The sequence below is a fragment of the Anthonomus grandis genome, chromosome 1, assembly GCF_022605725.1.
Source record: "Anthonomus grandis grandis chromosome 1, icAntGran1.3, whole genome shotgun sequence".
In the NCBI taxonomy this organism is placed as follows: Eukaryota; Metazoa; Arthropoda; class Insecta; order Coleoptera; family Curculionidae; genus Anthonomus; species Anthonomus grandis.
Window position 1 is genome coordinate 45,247,038 of NC_065546.1, and position 16,713 is coordinate 45,263,750.

Below are 16,713 nucleotides of genomic sequence, written 5' to 3' on the forward strand. Positions count from 1 at the left end.
TCCCTGAGGAACACCTACTGATAAAGATGCTGAGTTAGATTTTATACCATTCAAAACGATCTGCTGGCTGCGATTACCCAAAAATGATTTAAAAAATGTTATTGCATCTCTTGAAAATCCTATATAACTTAAAATTGATAATAAAATCCTATGATTAATTAAGTCGAATGTCTTTGTGTAGTCAAGTAAAATCAAAGCAGTAAACTCCCCTTGTTCCCACGCTCAAAAAATGTCATCTGTCACGTCAGCCATAGCCGTAGCACAGTTATATCCTTGACGAAACCCTGATTGTTTGAGTGGCAAAATTTCATGACTGTTCAAAAATACTCGAGCTTGATTATTTGCAACTTTTTCGAGAATTTTGGAAAGAACGGGAAGAATGCTTATTGATCTGAGATCTTTAAGTTTCTTTGGTTGAGCTATTTTGGCCAAAGGCGTGACTAAGGCGTGTTTCCACATATTTGGAAATACTGAATTTTTAAAACATTCGTTTATTATGTGAAGCACAAAGGGGACAATAAATGGACAACAAATCTGAATTAATATAATATTAAGCCCATCACAACCATAAGCTTTACTTTTTATGGAAAGAATAATTCTTATTAACTCGATTTCGGTTATTTCTTGCAATTAAAAAGCATGTTCAAAATTTTTAACTAAATTATTATCATAAAACGCAGGATTAGATAGAGTTCGAGGTAAAAAAATTATTAATTAAGTTTACATCACATAATTCTGAAGGAATGTTCTTTTGTCTATTTTTAACAACATTAAGTTTTTTCAGTTCTGCCCAGGTTTCCCTACTTGATAAATTGGAATTAAATTTTGTTCGTAAAAAGGCTTTTTTCTCATTACGAATCGCTGCCGTCGTGAAATTGCGCAACTGCTTATAATAATCATAGGCCGCTGGCTGTCTTGTAGTTTTAAAGTTACCTAGCGCCAAAGTATATAGATTTCAACTGTTAGACTGTGCTAGCGCTCTATTTCGTAATTTCTGAAGAAGCCTTATATTTTCAGTTATCCAGGGAGCGTATTTGTAGTTACGATTGCGTTTAAAGGTTTTAATAGGTGCATGTCTGTCAAAAAGAGCTAGCATGGTTGCAGTGAAAAATTCCACTTTTTCGTTGATATCACGCAACTCATAAATATGTGCCCATGGCAATGATTCGAGATCGTATTGAAAATTATTAAGATTTATTTTATTTAAAGAACGATAAGTAAATACCACTGGATGCTGCTCTTCAATTTGAAATTTAAATTTTAGAAACACGGGAAAATGATCAGAAAGATGTACATTGTGTACTCCGGCCTCTTGTATGCATTCAATGTTTGTAAATATTAAATCAATATATAACAATATCAATATAAGCTCTATTACAATATAAATTTTCTTTCACAAAGAATATTCATCCCTTACAATCAATAGTTGTTCTTAATTCAAGAAATGATAACTCTCATGTCAATAATAATTAATGTAGTATCAAGAATAAAGCTATACTTAAGACTAAAAACTATACTTAATTTAAATATATGCGAATCTTAAATAAAATAGAATTTTTCCTTTAGGAAGTATATTCGGCTCTTAAAACCTAATAGGTATTCTTGATTCAAGAAAAGAACACTTCTCATGTAAATAATAATTAATCTATATTATTAAAAAGAAAGCTATACTTAATTATAAGGTTCTAAAGCTTACAATAAGAACAAAATTACTTAAAGTATATGGATAGCTGCAATACAAAGTTAACTATACTAGCAGAATGGGAAGATGGTGATATTCTTAAAATAATACGATTCATCTTCAATTCAGTTTAGCTTTTTTTCTGTGTGCGGCATTAATTTTAGCGGATTCTAACAAGAGTCCTTTTTTCCCAATTTTCAAAGTGGTATGTCGCAAAATGTTAAAAAAATTAAATAAAATCGATTTTTAGTTTTTAAATTTAAAACCCTATTTAACTAATAAACGAAGCAACTTTGAACTATGTTAAATTACTTTAAATCAGCTTATTTTGACCTCAGGAATATGTCGTAAGATTTTGTACAGACCTTTTAGAGAGACCCTGTATATTTAAAATCAGAAAATTCCGCTCTTTTTGACTATGTAACAGGTATTTTATAATAAAAAACCGACTATCTGTTCAAATTTGACATTTCTAAAAGAAAAACATTGACATCGGATTCAAAAATTTTAAGTCAAATCCCAAAAAGTTTGTATAATTTTGTTTTTACTTTTCACTTAAGCCCTGTGAGACATATAAAACATATTTTATAATTACATTAAACGAATATAATTATGTACGTTCATAAAAAATGTCTTTTTGGCATGAAAGCTGTCTATAAATAATTTACGCGCCCGACGATATCGGCGAGCCTAAAAATCGATTGGCTTTCCCTACTTTTTTCCACGTTTTCGCTCGATATCGTGTGTTTCAGTGTTAAGGCCTCGTTTATAATAGTTTTGGCAGACGTCATAAGGGAAATCTATAGGAAACATTTAAAATAAAGTTAGAAAATCTGAACTATGCTATAAAAAAATTTCTACAGTCCAGGTGCCTTTGTTTATGCGTAAATTGCCGTTAAATTGTTTAAACGATTCTAAATTGTTCTTATTGTGAGAGCAGACCGGTGAATATTACAATGACGATAACATTTTATTGTTCCTATTTAGGGATCAATTTTTATTTTTATTTTAGTTATTTAGAGCATTAGACGACAATTTTGATTAATTAATTAATTATGTTTTAATTAAATGTCGGCATTCAATTACTCTTTGACCATCAAATACAATTTTTTCCGTCGACTGGTGCTTGTCAAGAAAATAAATAAATCATGTTTTTTTGGTGCGTTTATCCATATTGGGAGATTTACAACACATAATTAAAATTCATGATTTTAATAGTCAATGCCGGTATAAGGCCGACTAGGTATGTCTATCGTACTTTTATGGTACAACATCAGTTCACGACGGTTCGTATAACAAAAAGATTTAAAAGCTCTTAAGATAGTAATAATTTTATATTAGGAGCATATCGGCACGTGATACACATATGCCGGGTGGCAAAGCGACCATGTAACATGTGACTCTTAAATTTTTTTTTTTTTTTAAGTTTTGGACATGTGACTCATGATCATTTAATTTACAAAAAAGCATATTTTTTTAATCAACCGGAAGTAAGCACAACCACAATTATTTAAAATTCTCTTTTCATCGACATATTACAAGTTGACATTTAATTGATTTTATAAAGTAGGATAGAGATTGAACAGCTTATACATATTAAAAAAAATTCAAAACCCAAAAAAATAAGAACCTATAAAAATTAGTCCTGCTTTTAAAGTATACAAGGTCCATCAAACAAGTATGGTTAAATTCTAATTCTAGAAGAATGGAGGATTATTAAATCCCGGAATTAGACTCGTCAAAGAGATACCTTCATATAAAGAGAAGAACATATTCAGTCAGGAAAATATTCAGGATTTGTAATTGAAAAACTTCGATAAATTGCTCCATTTTGACTGGACTGCTGCTTCCTTTTACCCAAATCTGGAACATATCAAGGAGAGGACATTTATAGGGAAGATTTAAGGTTAACAATAAAGTTGTCATCTATAACCATTCTGAAAGATCAAAATCTAAATAGTGGTGGTATGGAGCAGAAACTCACTTTACCCAAAAATATGTCTTTTGCGGACGACAGGCAACAAACCGTTAAAATTAAAGTCAACGAAGAGTTGCCTCTTGTCTCTGTTTTAGCAGGTACGACAATAGTTTGTAGTTTTTTTGGTCATGTTGCTATATAAAATATCCTGTTTTGTTTCAGCTACTGTGGGCTTAACCATATTGGTGATGTGCTGTTGCTGTACAGGAGGGAGATCCAGAAGTTAAATTTAGAAAAAAAATCTGTATACACTAATAAATTCTTCGTTGTTTAAACAAACATGAAATTAAATGTAATTGGAGTACTATCAGAAATGGGTTACTAACCTGGAAAAGCAACAAATTAAACCACAACTATTTTGGTACAAAACTTCAAATCAAGTATCTCTAAAACCACAGAAGTACTAAATAATAATAACAACGATATTTCTTCAATATAACATGATTAATTTGTCAACTGAGGGCAGTACCACGTACTTATTTGTTTCATTTCAGATTTTAGGTAAATAAAGTGCAATGAAAGGTAACTAAAGGTGCAAGTAACGGTTTGTAATTTATCAATTTAGTTGACATGGACCGATGGCAAAAAAGAAAATACTACAAGTACTTTAGTCCAAGTAGAGTACTCCTAAAACTTGATTATTGTTATAAACTTACTAAATTATAGGAAATAAAAAAAGATTATGTGGTTCACCTTATACTCGAGATGATATCATAAAATATGTTTACCCAAGTGGATCTTCGTCATATCCTACTTAATCGGCCTATGAAACATTATCAGTTCGGTTATAAGATATCCTGTTAATAATTCAAGATAAATTAAATGCATTGAATTACACTTTTACATATTTTGTTATGGTTGATAACCATTACAATGAAATTAAATAATTAATGGCGCACATTTCCACCATTTGTTTCTATAATAACTTTTGATGTAAAGGTTTATGTAATAAAATGGTGAATGGGCGCCATTTTAATATAAAGTTTTTGTACAAGATGGCCCTGATTTTAACACTAGGGAACTCGCTATTTTTTCTTTGTCTAAAGATAGGATAAGATGTGACAGTTCCAACAAAAAAAAATAGGGAATGAGCGCCATCTTAGAAAAAAATTCTGAATTATGTAAAAGGAACAGCATTTTCTAAATTGTTTTCTCAAATTATTATCGGTTAATTAGACAAGCATAAACACCAACAGTTGTATGACAGTGACGGCTCGCTATAATGACCGTTGCCCCAACTTTCTTTCCCTTAAGCGATGATGCTAAATTTAGAATAAAATCGTTTTTTTTTTGTATATCACAGATGACCTCTCAACCAATTAATTTCCACGAAGTTAATCACTTCTACCTACCTATTCTATCTTACGTGTACGTTAATTAAAAGTTATTTTAAGCCTGTATTTGTAAGGAAAAATACATTTTATAGGCATAAGCCCGAACTGAATTTGGTAACATTGATGGATCGTAAATTATAGACTTTACAAATGTAAATCTGACCACCTGGGTAAGGTGTAATTTAAAATATCTGACATTTATTGTGAATCCCCGGATAAATTCAGGCATATTATATGAAGTAAATTTTTACGTAAATCGGACATTTAAGTACTTGACCGGTTCTAAAATTCCAAATAGAAAGCAAAAATTGAGTAAACGAGTTTCTGACGTTAATTTGACATTGAGTTACTTGACAGATGTCAAAATTTTAAATAAATATCAAGAATGTTGTGTAAAATAGGAAGTATCATTCACGTATATTTCACCGACCCTGTAACTCTTACGGTTTCCCAGATCCCAATGGTCACCCTCGAATTTCGGACACCCTGTACATTTGAAAGCTGACGAAATTTCAAATAAAAATCAAGAAGGTTTGGTAAACGACTTATTGATATGAATCTGACATTGATTTACCTGACAAACCTGTCAAAAAATTGAAGTGAAAATCAATGATTTTGAGTAAAATACTTTTTGACAGGCATTTGACAGCTGTAAAACAATCAAGAATGCCGTGAAAATTAATTTTTTGACATTGACATGACTGACGAAATTTAAAATAGAAATGAAGAAAGTAGTGTAGAATACCTTTTGACTGACATTTGACCGCTGTCAAAACTCAAATAAAAAGCAAGAATATCGTGGAAATCTATTTTTTACGTGAATGTGATATTGACATAGTTGACAGGTGAATTAACATTATGAATAAAAATCAAGAATGTCGTGCAAACGACCTTTTGACGTGACTTTGATACTGACGTGACAGGTATTAACATTTTAAATAAATATCCAGAATGTTGTATAAAATACTTTTTGTCGTACATTTGACAGCTAATGAAATTTCAAATATAATCAAGAAAGTTTGGCAAACGACTTTTTGACATAAATCTGACATTCGCTTACTTGACACGTGTCAAGATTGCAAACAGAAATCAATAATTTTGTGTAAAGTTCTTTTTGACGCTCATTTGACACCTGTCAATATTTCAAACAAAAATAAAAAAAAATTGACTAAGCGACACAGAGTCTCGACCCCAATTGTGATGTATACGCATGTCTACTCGATTTTATCCTGTAAGAGGCGTTTAATACGATAAAGATATCAGATTAATTCTCTACTGGAATCAGACAGCATGCGTAAAACTTGTTTGAAGATCGAATGGAACAGGTGAAAATACAACGTGGGGTAAGACAGGGATGTAACCTCTCTGATATTATATTCCGAAAAAATTTTCAACGAAGAAGAAAGTTTTCTTTTGAACGGAGTCAGACTAAATAATAATGCGCCGACGATAGCATGGTGAAAGCAGATAGCTTGAAAGCCTTGCAAAGGCTAATGGACCATATCACGTAGTACCACAGATGTAAATAGCTCCGCACTTAATAGAAAGCTCCTATGAAGCTCCGTGCGGAGCTATTTACATCTGTGGTAGTACCTTCCACAATACGGTCTTATCATCAACGAAGTAAAAAATAAACGAAACAAATGATCATCAGCAAAAGAAATATAAATGGTAAACACGTATATGTAGACAGAACTTGTTCAACAATACTGCTACCTTACCTCACAGAGTGTCCAGGAATCAGAGAAAGCACCACTAAAAATCTGGAAGCATTTGACATGTGTCTGTATAGGAGAATGCTCAGAGTACCATGGAGAGCTCACACTATAAACATAGAAGTGCTAAGAAGGATGAAAAACGATCTACACCATTCAAAAAACAAAACCAGAATGCCTGTGGCATGTTGTGAGAAATAAAGGTCGATACTCCCTTATGCAAACCATTATACAAAGAATGGTAAAAGAGGGTAAAAAAAAGCCCGGAAGAAGAATAACATCATGGTTGCAAAACCTACGGACTTGGTTAAAAAAAAGCTCAGTAGAATTTAAAGTTATAAGTACCAACATGATTGCCAACATCCGAAACGGATAGGTACCTGAAGACGAAAAAAAAACGATACATTTTGAAGTATGTTTGCCAGTTCTTAACCTTTCAAATAGACTTTTTGACATGAATGTGACATTAACTTACTTGACAGGTGTCAAAATTCCAATGAAAATTAAGAATGCTGTGTAAACGAATCTGACATGAATCTGACATAGAGTTAATATACTGTTTTATGCACATTTGAGAGCTGAAGAAATTTCAAATAGAAATGTTGTGTAAATGACTTCCACATGAAATGACATTTACTTACTTGACAGGTTTCAAGAAATTTCATAGAAATTAAGAATAATATTTAAATGACTTTTTGAATTTGACTTTGACTTACTTGACAGATATTAATATTTGGAATAAGAAGAAGAATGACTGAAGAAGAAGAAGAATGACATATGAAGAAGGATAAATGACTTTTTGACCTGAATGTGACATTGACTTAATTGACAGCTGTCAAATTTTCAAATAGAATTCAAAAATGTTACAGCTGATTTTCAGCGTGGAATGATTCCTAGTTGGTATTTAGATTTACCAAAGCGTTTATGCGATTCTGATTGAAGAAAAAAAATGGCTGTTATCTTAAAAAATGTGTTTGTAGGATTAATTACTGACTTTTCTGTCTTATTAATTAATTAATTGTGTCCCGGCAATGCCAAATAACAGTTTGAACCTATATAAGTAGGGGAAAACGTGACATCACGAATCAGCTGATTAAAGTTACTAAAGCAAGTTAAATTAACGGAAAGGAAATTTAAAGTTAATTCTGGCAATAAGATGTTTATGGCTCCATTATTTATTTTAGATGCAATAAAAGCACAACATTTTATTCAGGAGAAAAGAGTGGCTCAAGCTCTGGAGGATCAAAAAATTCGACTAAATTTTTTAGTCAAACAGAAAAAACATCAACTGCTTAATTGCTAATCAATTTATTTCAGAGACTGTTTAGTTAAAAATATACTACACATAATTTTTAAGTGGTGGGGGTACAATACGTCACACTTACCTGTCAAAGTTGTCAACCAAAATAGAAACCGCGGTTTTTACCAATTTAACGCTTAAAATTGGCTTATGTAAACAACTTTTTGACGCGAATCTGACATCAGGTATCAAAATTTTAAGTAGAAATCAATATTGTCTTGTAAAAAATATTGAATATAAATTCTGACATTGGCTCGTTAAAAAGTTATCAAAAATGTCAAGTAAACCGACACTTTCTAAGGGTGTTTTTACATGGTTACGGTATAATTTACGCCGATTAACCTTAAGTGTTTCAATTATAATATGGTTGAAACACGGTCTCTTAAAAGAAATTGAAAGTACCGTAAGGAACACAATAAAAGCCTTAATGCTGATAGGCTACATCCGGCCCGGGTGTTAGATAAAACAATATATTTGCATGTTATCATCTACATAATACACCCAGATGTGGCCTGTGTCTCCATTTTAAACATACTTAGTAGTTAGGACCGTTATATTTATTTATAGTTGTACTGTACTAAGGCGTTACTTATCAGTAACGTGATAAAATTGTTATCTGTCGTGTAGTAAAATGAAGAAAAGGGGTTTTTATTAAGTCTTATATTCTCAGGCATATCTGGTGAAATTTGAGTACTTTCTTGCCTTGGCCAGTAATGATAGATTGACCATCACCTTGACATTTTTAGTAAGAACAGCGAGACCGAAATTATGAAAGTGGCAATTATTAGTTTCATAACCTATTAAAATGAAGAAGGTGAAGGGGTGTCTCAGAAAAATTTCCCAAAGAAGTCCTAAAACGTGTGAAAATATTATAAGAACGACGTTCAAAAAAACACTTTTATATAAACATCGTAATATTTGACATTATTAAGATGAGACCGCCTAGGAATTTCTTGGCAACAAAGACAGGATTTCTGCAGAGGCATCCAAAATAAACCATCGCGAGATATTTAGTAGTTCGCTCTACACTTCCTAAAGTCATCAGCCGCAAAATATTTATAACATTTTATTGCGGATAACACCCATATGCACGCATATATAAATATTAAATGCCTATATACCGATACTGTGTATCCTATATGCCCTTAGATTTCACTTGGCGGATGGTTTTGGAGGAATTGAACGTCTCACTGTTTACTAAAAGAAATCGAAATATAACCATAAACTCTGATAAATTTCTCATCCTTTTCCTTCACTCTCATTCTCATTAATAACGACTGATAATTGTTTTTAATCACCATTATAATAAATTATGCTAAAAATCTGCATGACCTGTTTTGTTTATAAGATTTCAAATAAGATAAAATAATAATTACCCAGTTGGTTATTTATTTCTTCGTTAATTGGACTCTGAAAGATGAGAATATAAGAGTGTTGCGCCATCTTGTGAATTTTATTTCTCATTAAATTTGGGAATATTTACACGGTTGGTGTAGCTTAATGATATCACCTAGAGGTTATGTAATTTATATATGAAAGGCTCAGATTATGTCAGGCGTTTACATAGTTGCATAACATATTACATAGAATAAATATTAAACTTATTTAATATAGAAGATCGGCTGGTTTTATAGGACGTGCAAAAACTCCTTCTTCTTTGTGGATTTTCTCTATTTGACTGGAGTCTGGAAGCCTGGCCCTGATAGCATCATTGTCGGAATATTCCAGTAAATATTCCATTACCAGATATGTTGTTACGTCGAATTTATATAACAGCTTCATTTTAGTGGATTAACTCGTTTAATTTAGAAGAACCTATGAGAGCTTATGGTTATATATCTATGGGTAATATAGATGAACTTGGGATTATTGTTATTGGGGACTAATTTGGGTTTAATTTTTTTAATAGATTTTGTAGATGTCGCTGAAAAGAAGATATGTGTGGTTTTATTCATTTCATGTGATCAACTGAATAAGTAAGGCAGATTAAGACCGAAAACCTTTGTTAAAAGTCAAAATAGCCCCTAAGACACGGTACCCATTTTCAGCTACTTTTTCCACAAAAATTTATTGGTAAACTGGAAATTTTATTACTATCAACGCTTCACTCAAAAAACAGTCGAGCAAGGTTTGGGGCCCTTTTTTTAAAAAAATTTAAAAATGCTGCATAGATTTTTGATTTTAGGGGGACAATTTTTTTTAATACTTTCAACTCCTTTGCGGGGGTTGCAACCACCCTCAAAATCTTAAATAGGAGTGGGGGTCAAGTGATTTCGTCAAGCTTATATCAAAAGTCTTTTTATTCTAGTTACAACTGCCAAGTTTGAAATTGCTAACTTGAGTTTTAGCAGTATGACAGCGTGTCAAAGATTTTGAAAAAATACCATTGTTTAATACTTTAAGCGCTAGTTTCTAGAGGTTCTTGATTTACAAAACAAAAACGTTCACACCCGTCGATTTTTGATTTTAGAAAAACGATTTTTTGTTTAAATTTTTCACCCCACAACTTCAACCCCTTAGCGGAGGCGACATTCACCCTTATTTTTTAAATGGGAAGGGGTTGTTGTGATACATTTTTTGAAAGGGTATTCAATTTTCTTTACAATAGCTCTTTGTTATTTAAAACTTGAGCTGCGGGTTCCAGAGAAATCTAATTTAATTTTATTGATTAGTACTTACGCATTACCTTACCACCGCATACTTACCTTATTAAATGTTGAAAATGTCCGCTGTTTATCTCCATACAGTAACTGTTCAAAGTGTGGGACATTGTGAAGAATATCGAGTGTTGTGATTCCGTAAATCTTCTAACATAAATTTTCGATTTCAGATGTCCTTACAAAAAGAAATCAAGAGATAAATCGGGTGATCTCGCGGGCCATTCGATAGCACCCATTCCTCACTTGACCCTCACTCATATTTAAAATTTTGAGGGTGATGGCAACCCCCGCTAAGGAGTTGATGTTAAGGGGATGAAAGTATTAAAGAAAAATTGTCCTCTCAAAATCAAAAATCGACGGGTCCGGGCATTTTTAAAAAATTTTTAAGAAACCTTGCTGGACTGTTTCCGATGGGCCACCCTGTATGTATATAGCATGATGAATATAATATATCATGCTATAATCATGGTTATATTAATTAAAAATGTAAAGGCATTTTCTGGAGATAATATATTTATTAGACTCTTAATAAGATTTTAATTTCATTGGTGATTGGAAATAAGAACTGGACCAGAAATGCTGCATCTTGGTCCGGTAATTTTTTTTTGTAAATATCTTTGTGTATCTGTTCTTTGTTTGGTACTTCTTGAGGTCCGATTGTGGTTTATGTTGATTGTGGTATCCCTGTAGAGTATTAGTAGCTCCACTAGGTCTAAGCTGTGATCAAACTCTAAAAGCTTTCCTCTTTTACATTGTTTTTCTCAGTCTTTAGAGATTAATTTGGGAGTTGAATTGGTCGTTCTTTTTGACTTTTTGGTTTGTTCGTTTTCTCTCATTTTTAGTGTCTGAAATCCTGAGAAATCACTTGAAATAATTTTCTTAAGAATAGTTGTTGATTGTTATCTTGAGTGCTATAATGAAAATGAGAAATGCCATGTATAAAGCTTCCAATTCCATCCAATTACTGTGAATTCCTTATTGTTTTCCCCATGTAAATCGTGGTTTTCCGAGAAGCGTTTTTCAGTGGAGCATAAATGACCCCCTCATTAGTTTGCTACTTATTAGTTAGACTTGATCCTATATAACTAGAGAATATTTATTTTATATAAGATTCTTTTCTCTGTTTTTGGTTTTCTCCTAGTTTCTTTTTTTTTGACTACAATTTTGCGTCGTTTTTTTTTTCACAAATTGTAGCAAATTAAAAAAAAGGAGGCTGACAGTACCCTAGATTCGTTAAATGGTAGTGAGTCGCATATTTTGCCGCAATGAACCAGAAAATGTGTCAATGTGGATGAAAGTTATTTCTTTTAATATAACAAGTCTACTCTTAGTCCCTGTTACAAATTAATAAACTATTTATGAAAAAATCTTCAAAAATTGTATTTTTTTTTAATTTTTGACACGCTTGTAGCGGTTTAATTAACAACGTGTTGATAGAGAACCAGTAATTTTTAAGAAGTTCTAAGATTTCATAATAAATCAGCATTAAGTAACTTGTGTAATTTTGTGTGTAAGTTGTGTCTTGGTCAATAACTCTACGAGTTACCATTTTCGAGAAAAACGCATTTAAAAATAACGCTGCATAGTATTATTTTCAGTACCAATTTTTATAAAAACTTAGTAGCAGGCTTTGGAAAAAATTGACACAACACTGCATAATGACATTAACATTTTTTGTAATTAATTAGTTGTCATTTTGCATTCAAATTGTTAATATCTTTTTAACTATGGAAGACTTTTCGTCCCGTGAAAAAGTAGATATATGGGTTTTGCAATGGAAACGCACATGCCGCTGCACGAGAGTATCTGCGGAGGTTTCCTGCAAGAAGGCTTCCACATTGGAAAGTTTTTGTTAGAATTCATAGAAATTTACTTGAATATGGATCCTTCGAACGTGCTCGAGGGCAAGGAAGACCAATTGCAAATGATGGTTATGGGGAAGTACTGAATTTAATTGAAGAAAACCCTCAAATATCATTGAGAACCTTAGAAGAGATTACCAATATCCCAAAGTCAAATGTAAGTAAAATTAAATATGATAAATAAATAATTAAGTACCTAATTTGTTATCCAAAAAATTAGATTTAAAGTACTTATAACTGAAAATTGAGATTGGTATAAATAGTGTTGTTATTAATTATTATCGTCGGATCGCATTAAATTCATTTCAAAATACTCTAATTACTATTATTATTATTATTTACTTTATTTATTTGGATAAGTCTTATCACAAACATCAAACACCCCAAAACAAATCCTTTTGACGACTAACTGGAATGTTTAGTGGCTTACTAAGGTTTAGGCTTATTTCCTATGCAATTTAACATATTTAAAAATAATTTCAGATTGGAAGAATAACTAAGATGTTAGGATACCATCCTTTCCATTATAAAAGGGTTCAGGAGTTAGAAGAAGAAGATTTTCCAGCTCGAGTAGACTTTTGTTATTGGATTTTAAATCACCCAAATCTTCGTCAAAAAATGTGTGGTCAGATGAGGCAACTTTTTCTAGGAGTAAGGGTAAAAACAGCCGTAATACTCATTTTTGGAGCATCGAGAATCCGAGAGTAGTTCGACGAACTAACTTTCAGCATAGATTTTCCTTTAACGTATGGGCGGGTTTGATACGAGATAAATTGATAGGCCCAATTATTTTGCCACAAAGGTTAACTGGTCGTCATTATTTAAATTTTCTTCAAAACAGTCTCAGAGATTTACTGGACGATGTTCCCATAGAAACTCGGCTGGAAATGATTTTTCAGCACGATGGGGCACCAGCTCACTACAGCCGACAGGTGAGAAACTGGCTGGACAATAATTTTACAGGCAGATGGATAGGCCGAGGTGGTCCAATAAACTGGCCTGCACGATCGCCCGACCTTAATCCTCTGGATTATTATCTTTGGGGTAATATGTGCAATATTATTTATGCCACTGAAATTGATACTCCAGAAGAGCTTCAGAGGCGAATTCTCGCAGCTGCAGGCCAAATAAGAGAAAACCGATTTGAAATTCTTAGATCGACCCAAAACATTCAAAAAAGATCCAGGTTATGCATTCAGGAAAACGGAAACTTGTTTGAACATTTTCCTCAAATAAATTAGTATTTTTATCTGTTTGCAATTTTATTTGTCAATTTACTTTTGAAGCGTGCTATTGAGTTTTAATAAAAATTGTTATTAATAATACTATGCAGCGTTATTTTTAAATGCGTTTTTCTCGAAAATGGTAATTCCTAGCGTTATTGACCAAGAGGTACTTTTTTACGTAAAAAGCTTTAAATTTTTAAAGTTTAAAGAAAAAAAAACAAAAGTTCGCGTTTCGTCCACTAATTTTGGGACACCCTGCATATTTTAAGTGATTCTAATTTAGTTGGGCACAAGAACGACCTTCGAGGTCTTTAAAATTTTTATTTTCTTATTTAAAAATTATAAATCTCAATTACAAAATTACAAATTTTTACCATTGAAAAAGAAACATTTCCATCAGATATTCAATCTCTCCATTTAAAAATTTTTCTAATCTAATAATAAATAAATTCTATCCCTCCTATTAAAAATAAACTTACAATTGGTTACGGTCTATTAGAAAAAAGTTTGTTTCAATACAAAATACAAGGGACAATTAATTACCTTCTAATACTAAATACTTTCTTTTTTTCATATTCGCTTGTACTCTCCCTGATAGATTATGGTGATATTGTGAATGGCGATTCTTTAACGGTTCTTTTACCAAAAATATTACGAAAGTTCCAAAATAGTTGTATCTTTGCAAATTGTATAATAAATATCAATAACCCCAGAAAAAGTTATATGTACCATTTAGTTTATAAAGTAACTACATAGTTTTATTATTTAGGAGATTTATTTATTCATCCCAATCATTTTTGATTTTAAGGGGACAAAATAATCTCGCATTTATAAATCTTTACTATCAATCCCTGCGTGGGGGTGACAGCTACCCTTAAAATTTTAAACGGGAATAAGGGTCGAGTGATCCCTCATTTTAAATGTCATTTTATCCTGATTATCATACCGAAGTTTGAAGTTGCTACTATCATCCTCTTTAATATGACAGCACGTCAAAATCTTTAAAAAGCTACTTTAAACACATTTTTCCGATTAAAATACTTATAATAATAATAATAATTTAATTCTATTATCTGTACTAGTGTTACTTATTGAAGAAAAGCCTAATTTTTTTATAAAAATGCCCTTTTAAAGCCCTTTAAATTTCACGTATCCCATACGTACATCATAAACTTAGTGGAAAAATTTCGTGAAACAGGATCAGTTGCAAACAAACCTATAAATTTAATAAATCCAGTCCTAAATGAAGCTGAAGAAGTTGTTTTGGGTCATATAGCCATCGATCCGACACTCAGTACAAGGAAAATCAGGTGGTGAGTGTCCAGATGATTTTAAGCTATAAAATAAAATTAGTGCAGCAACTTAACGACGATGATAATGACCGCCGTTTACAATTTTTCGAAACTATGTAATCCAGAATTTATTGTTAATGTTTGTTTCTCTGATGAATGCAGCTTTTTCCTTAATAATATTATTAACACACATAATTGCAGATATTTGTCGGATTTCAACCCTAGATTGTTAAGGTACATACCCAATATCCCGAAAAATTAAAGGTATGAGCTGAAATTTTCGGCAACCGCAGTATTGGACCATATTTTTTACCTGAAAATTTAACAGGGGAAATGTACCTTGAGTTACTGGAAACTACTACAGCTTCAGCTATTGCCATTGAGGAAGATGAGCACCATCGTTATTTTGTTGTTACGTCTAGAATGACTTTTTTTTATTGTTTTTTCAACATATTTTTATGTATTTATATTTATGACTGCTAAATAAGCAGGTGAAACTGGTTATACATAATTTTTATTTGACCATTTTTAATAACATCATACTATGATAACCTAATATATTACCATGTTCCTAATTTAATATAGATACTTATTATTTAGGGTAGATATTTTGTATTTTAATAGTATGTGTTTTGCTTTTCTGATTATTCTCATTACAAATTCATATTTTAGATACAGTTCTCGAGAGTATTTAAAATATGAACATGTAATTAAATTAACTGATATGATAATTCAGAGTTTATTTAGTATGTTTTTATTTTAAATTTTAGTACATATTACATAAAAAATATAAATTTGTATGAAAATTATTTTCTTTTAACTAGGTACAGATTTTGTTTAATTAAACTTGGTGAAATAAAACTGATTTTTTTTTAAATACCTAGAGGTTGGATTTTTTTTTTAATTTTTTAATAATATAAAAGAAATTAAACATAATAATATGTATAACAGCTAAATAAATGTACTATAAATAAAAATCAGTATTTCCATATCCGAAATGTGATATGACTTGAATTGACTTTATTCGTCAAACAATTTCCATAGAAAAAGCTTACGATTCAATTGGTGGTGTCTGTGGAAATTGTTTGGCAAATAAAGTTAATTGAAGATAAAAATACTAGCATTTTCTTTATAATACAATTATTTAACTGAAAAAACTCGGAGTAATAATTCATAGATTACGTAGGAAATATAATGTGTAATTTTACAAAGGTTTATGTAAAATTACACACTAAATCTACGTAAGTTTGGTTACATTAATTGGTGTAATTATACATTTGCTATAATTCTACTTTTACATTAAATAATCATATTTTTAATGTGATAATCAATAGTAAGTTGTAAATATACATTTAAACTTTTTACATACAAGTAGTAAAACTAAAATGTAAAATTCAGATAAAATGTAATTTTAGACTTATGTGAAATGGCATCAAAGTGGCCAATGATCTGGTGTGTAAATTTACAAATATTTTTTATCAGTGTAATTCTAGCCCTTCAATGTTCTAAGAAAATACCTTTAAAATGAGGTCATCCGACCCCAGTTCCCATTTAAAATCTCAAGGGTAACTGTCACCTCCCGTAGGGGTTGATGGAAAAGATTTACAAATGCGAGATTATTTTGTGCCCCTAAAATTAAAAAATCGGACGAAATCTCGGATAAAT

The 16,713-nt window shown here is 31.3% G+C and overlaps 1 protein-coding gene and 1 long non-coding RNA gene across 4 annotated transcripts in view; one reads left to right on the forward strand and one right to left on the reverse strand.

Annotated features, from left to right (window-relative positions):
- LOC126736802 (uncharacterized) overlaps positions 1-16,713 on the reverse strand; it is an 84,935-nt gene that overhangs the window by 40,116 nt on the left and 28,106 nt on the right. Inside the window, exon 1 of one of the 2 annotated variants that reach the window (XM_050441366.1) lies at positions 3,986-4,130. The exons of the other annotated variant lie outside the window; for it this stretch is intronic. The gene's annotated coding sequence lies outside the window, so the exon portion shown is untranslated. Of the gene's footprint in view, positions 1-3,985; positions 4,131-16,713 lie in introns of those variants that run through there. 2 annotated transcript variants of the gene reach the window in all.
- On the forward strand, positions 2,969-4,356 carry LOC126737005 (uncharacterized). Of its 2 annotated transcripts, XR_007660848.1 has the most exons (3): positions 3,587-3,757; positions 3,822-4,020; positions 4,154-4,356. It is a non-coding gene; the product is annotated as an uncharacterized LOC126737005 (long non-coding RNA). The 2 variants fall into 2 exon arrangements; XR_007660847.1 differs by lacking the exon at positions 4,154-4,356 and having other exon boundaries at positions 2,969-3,757; positions 3,822-4,134.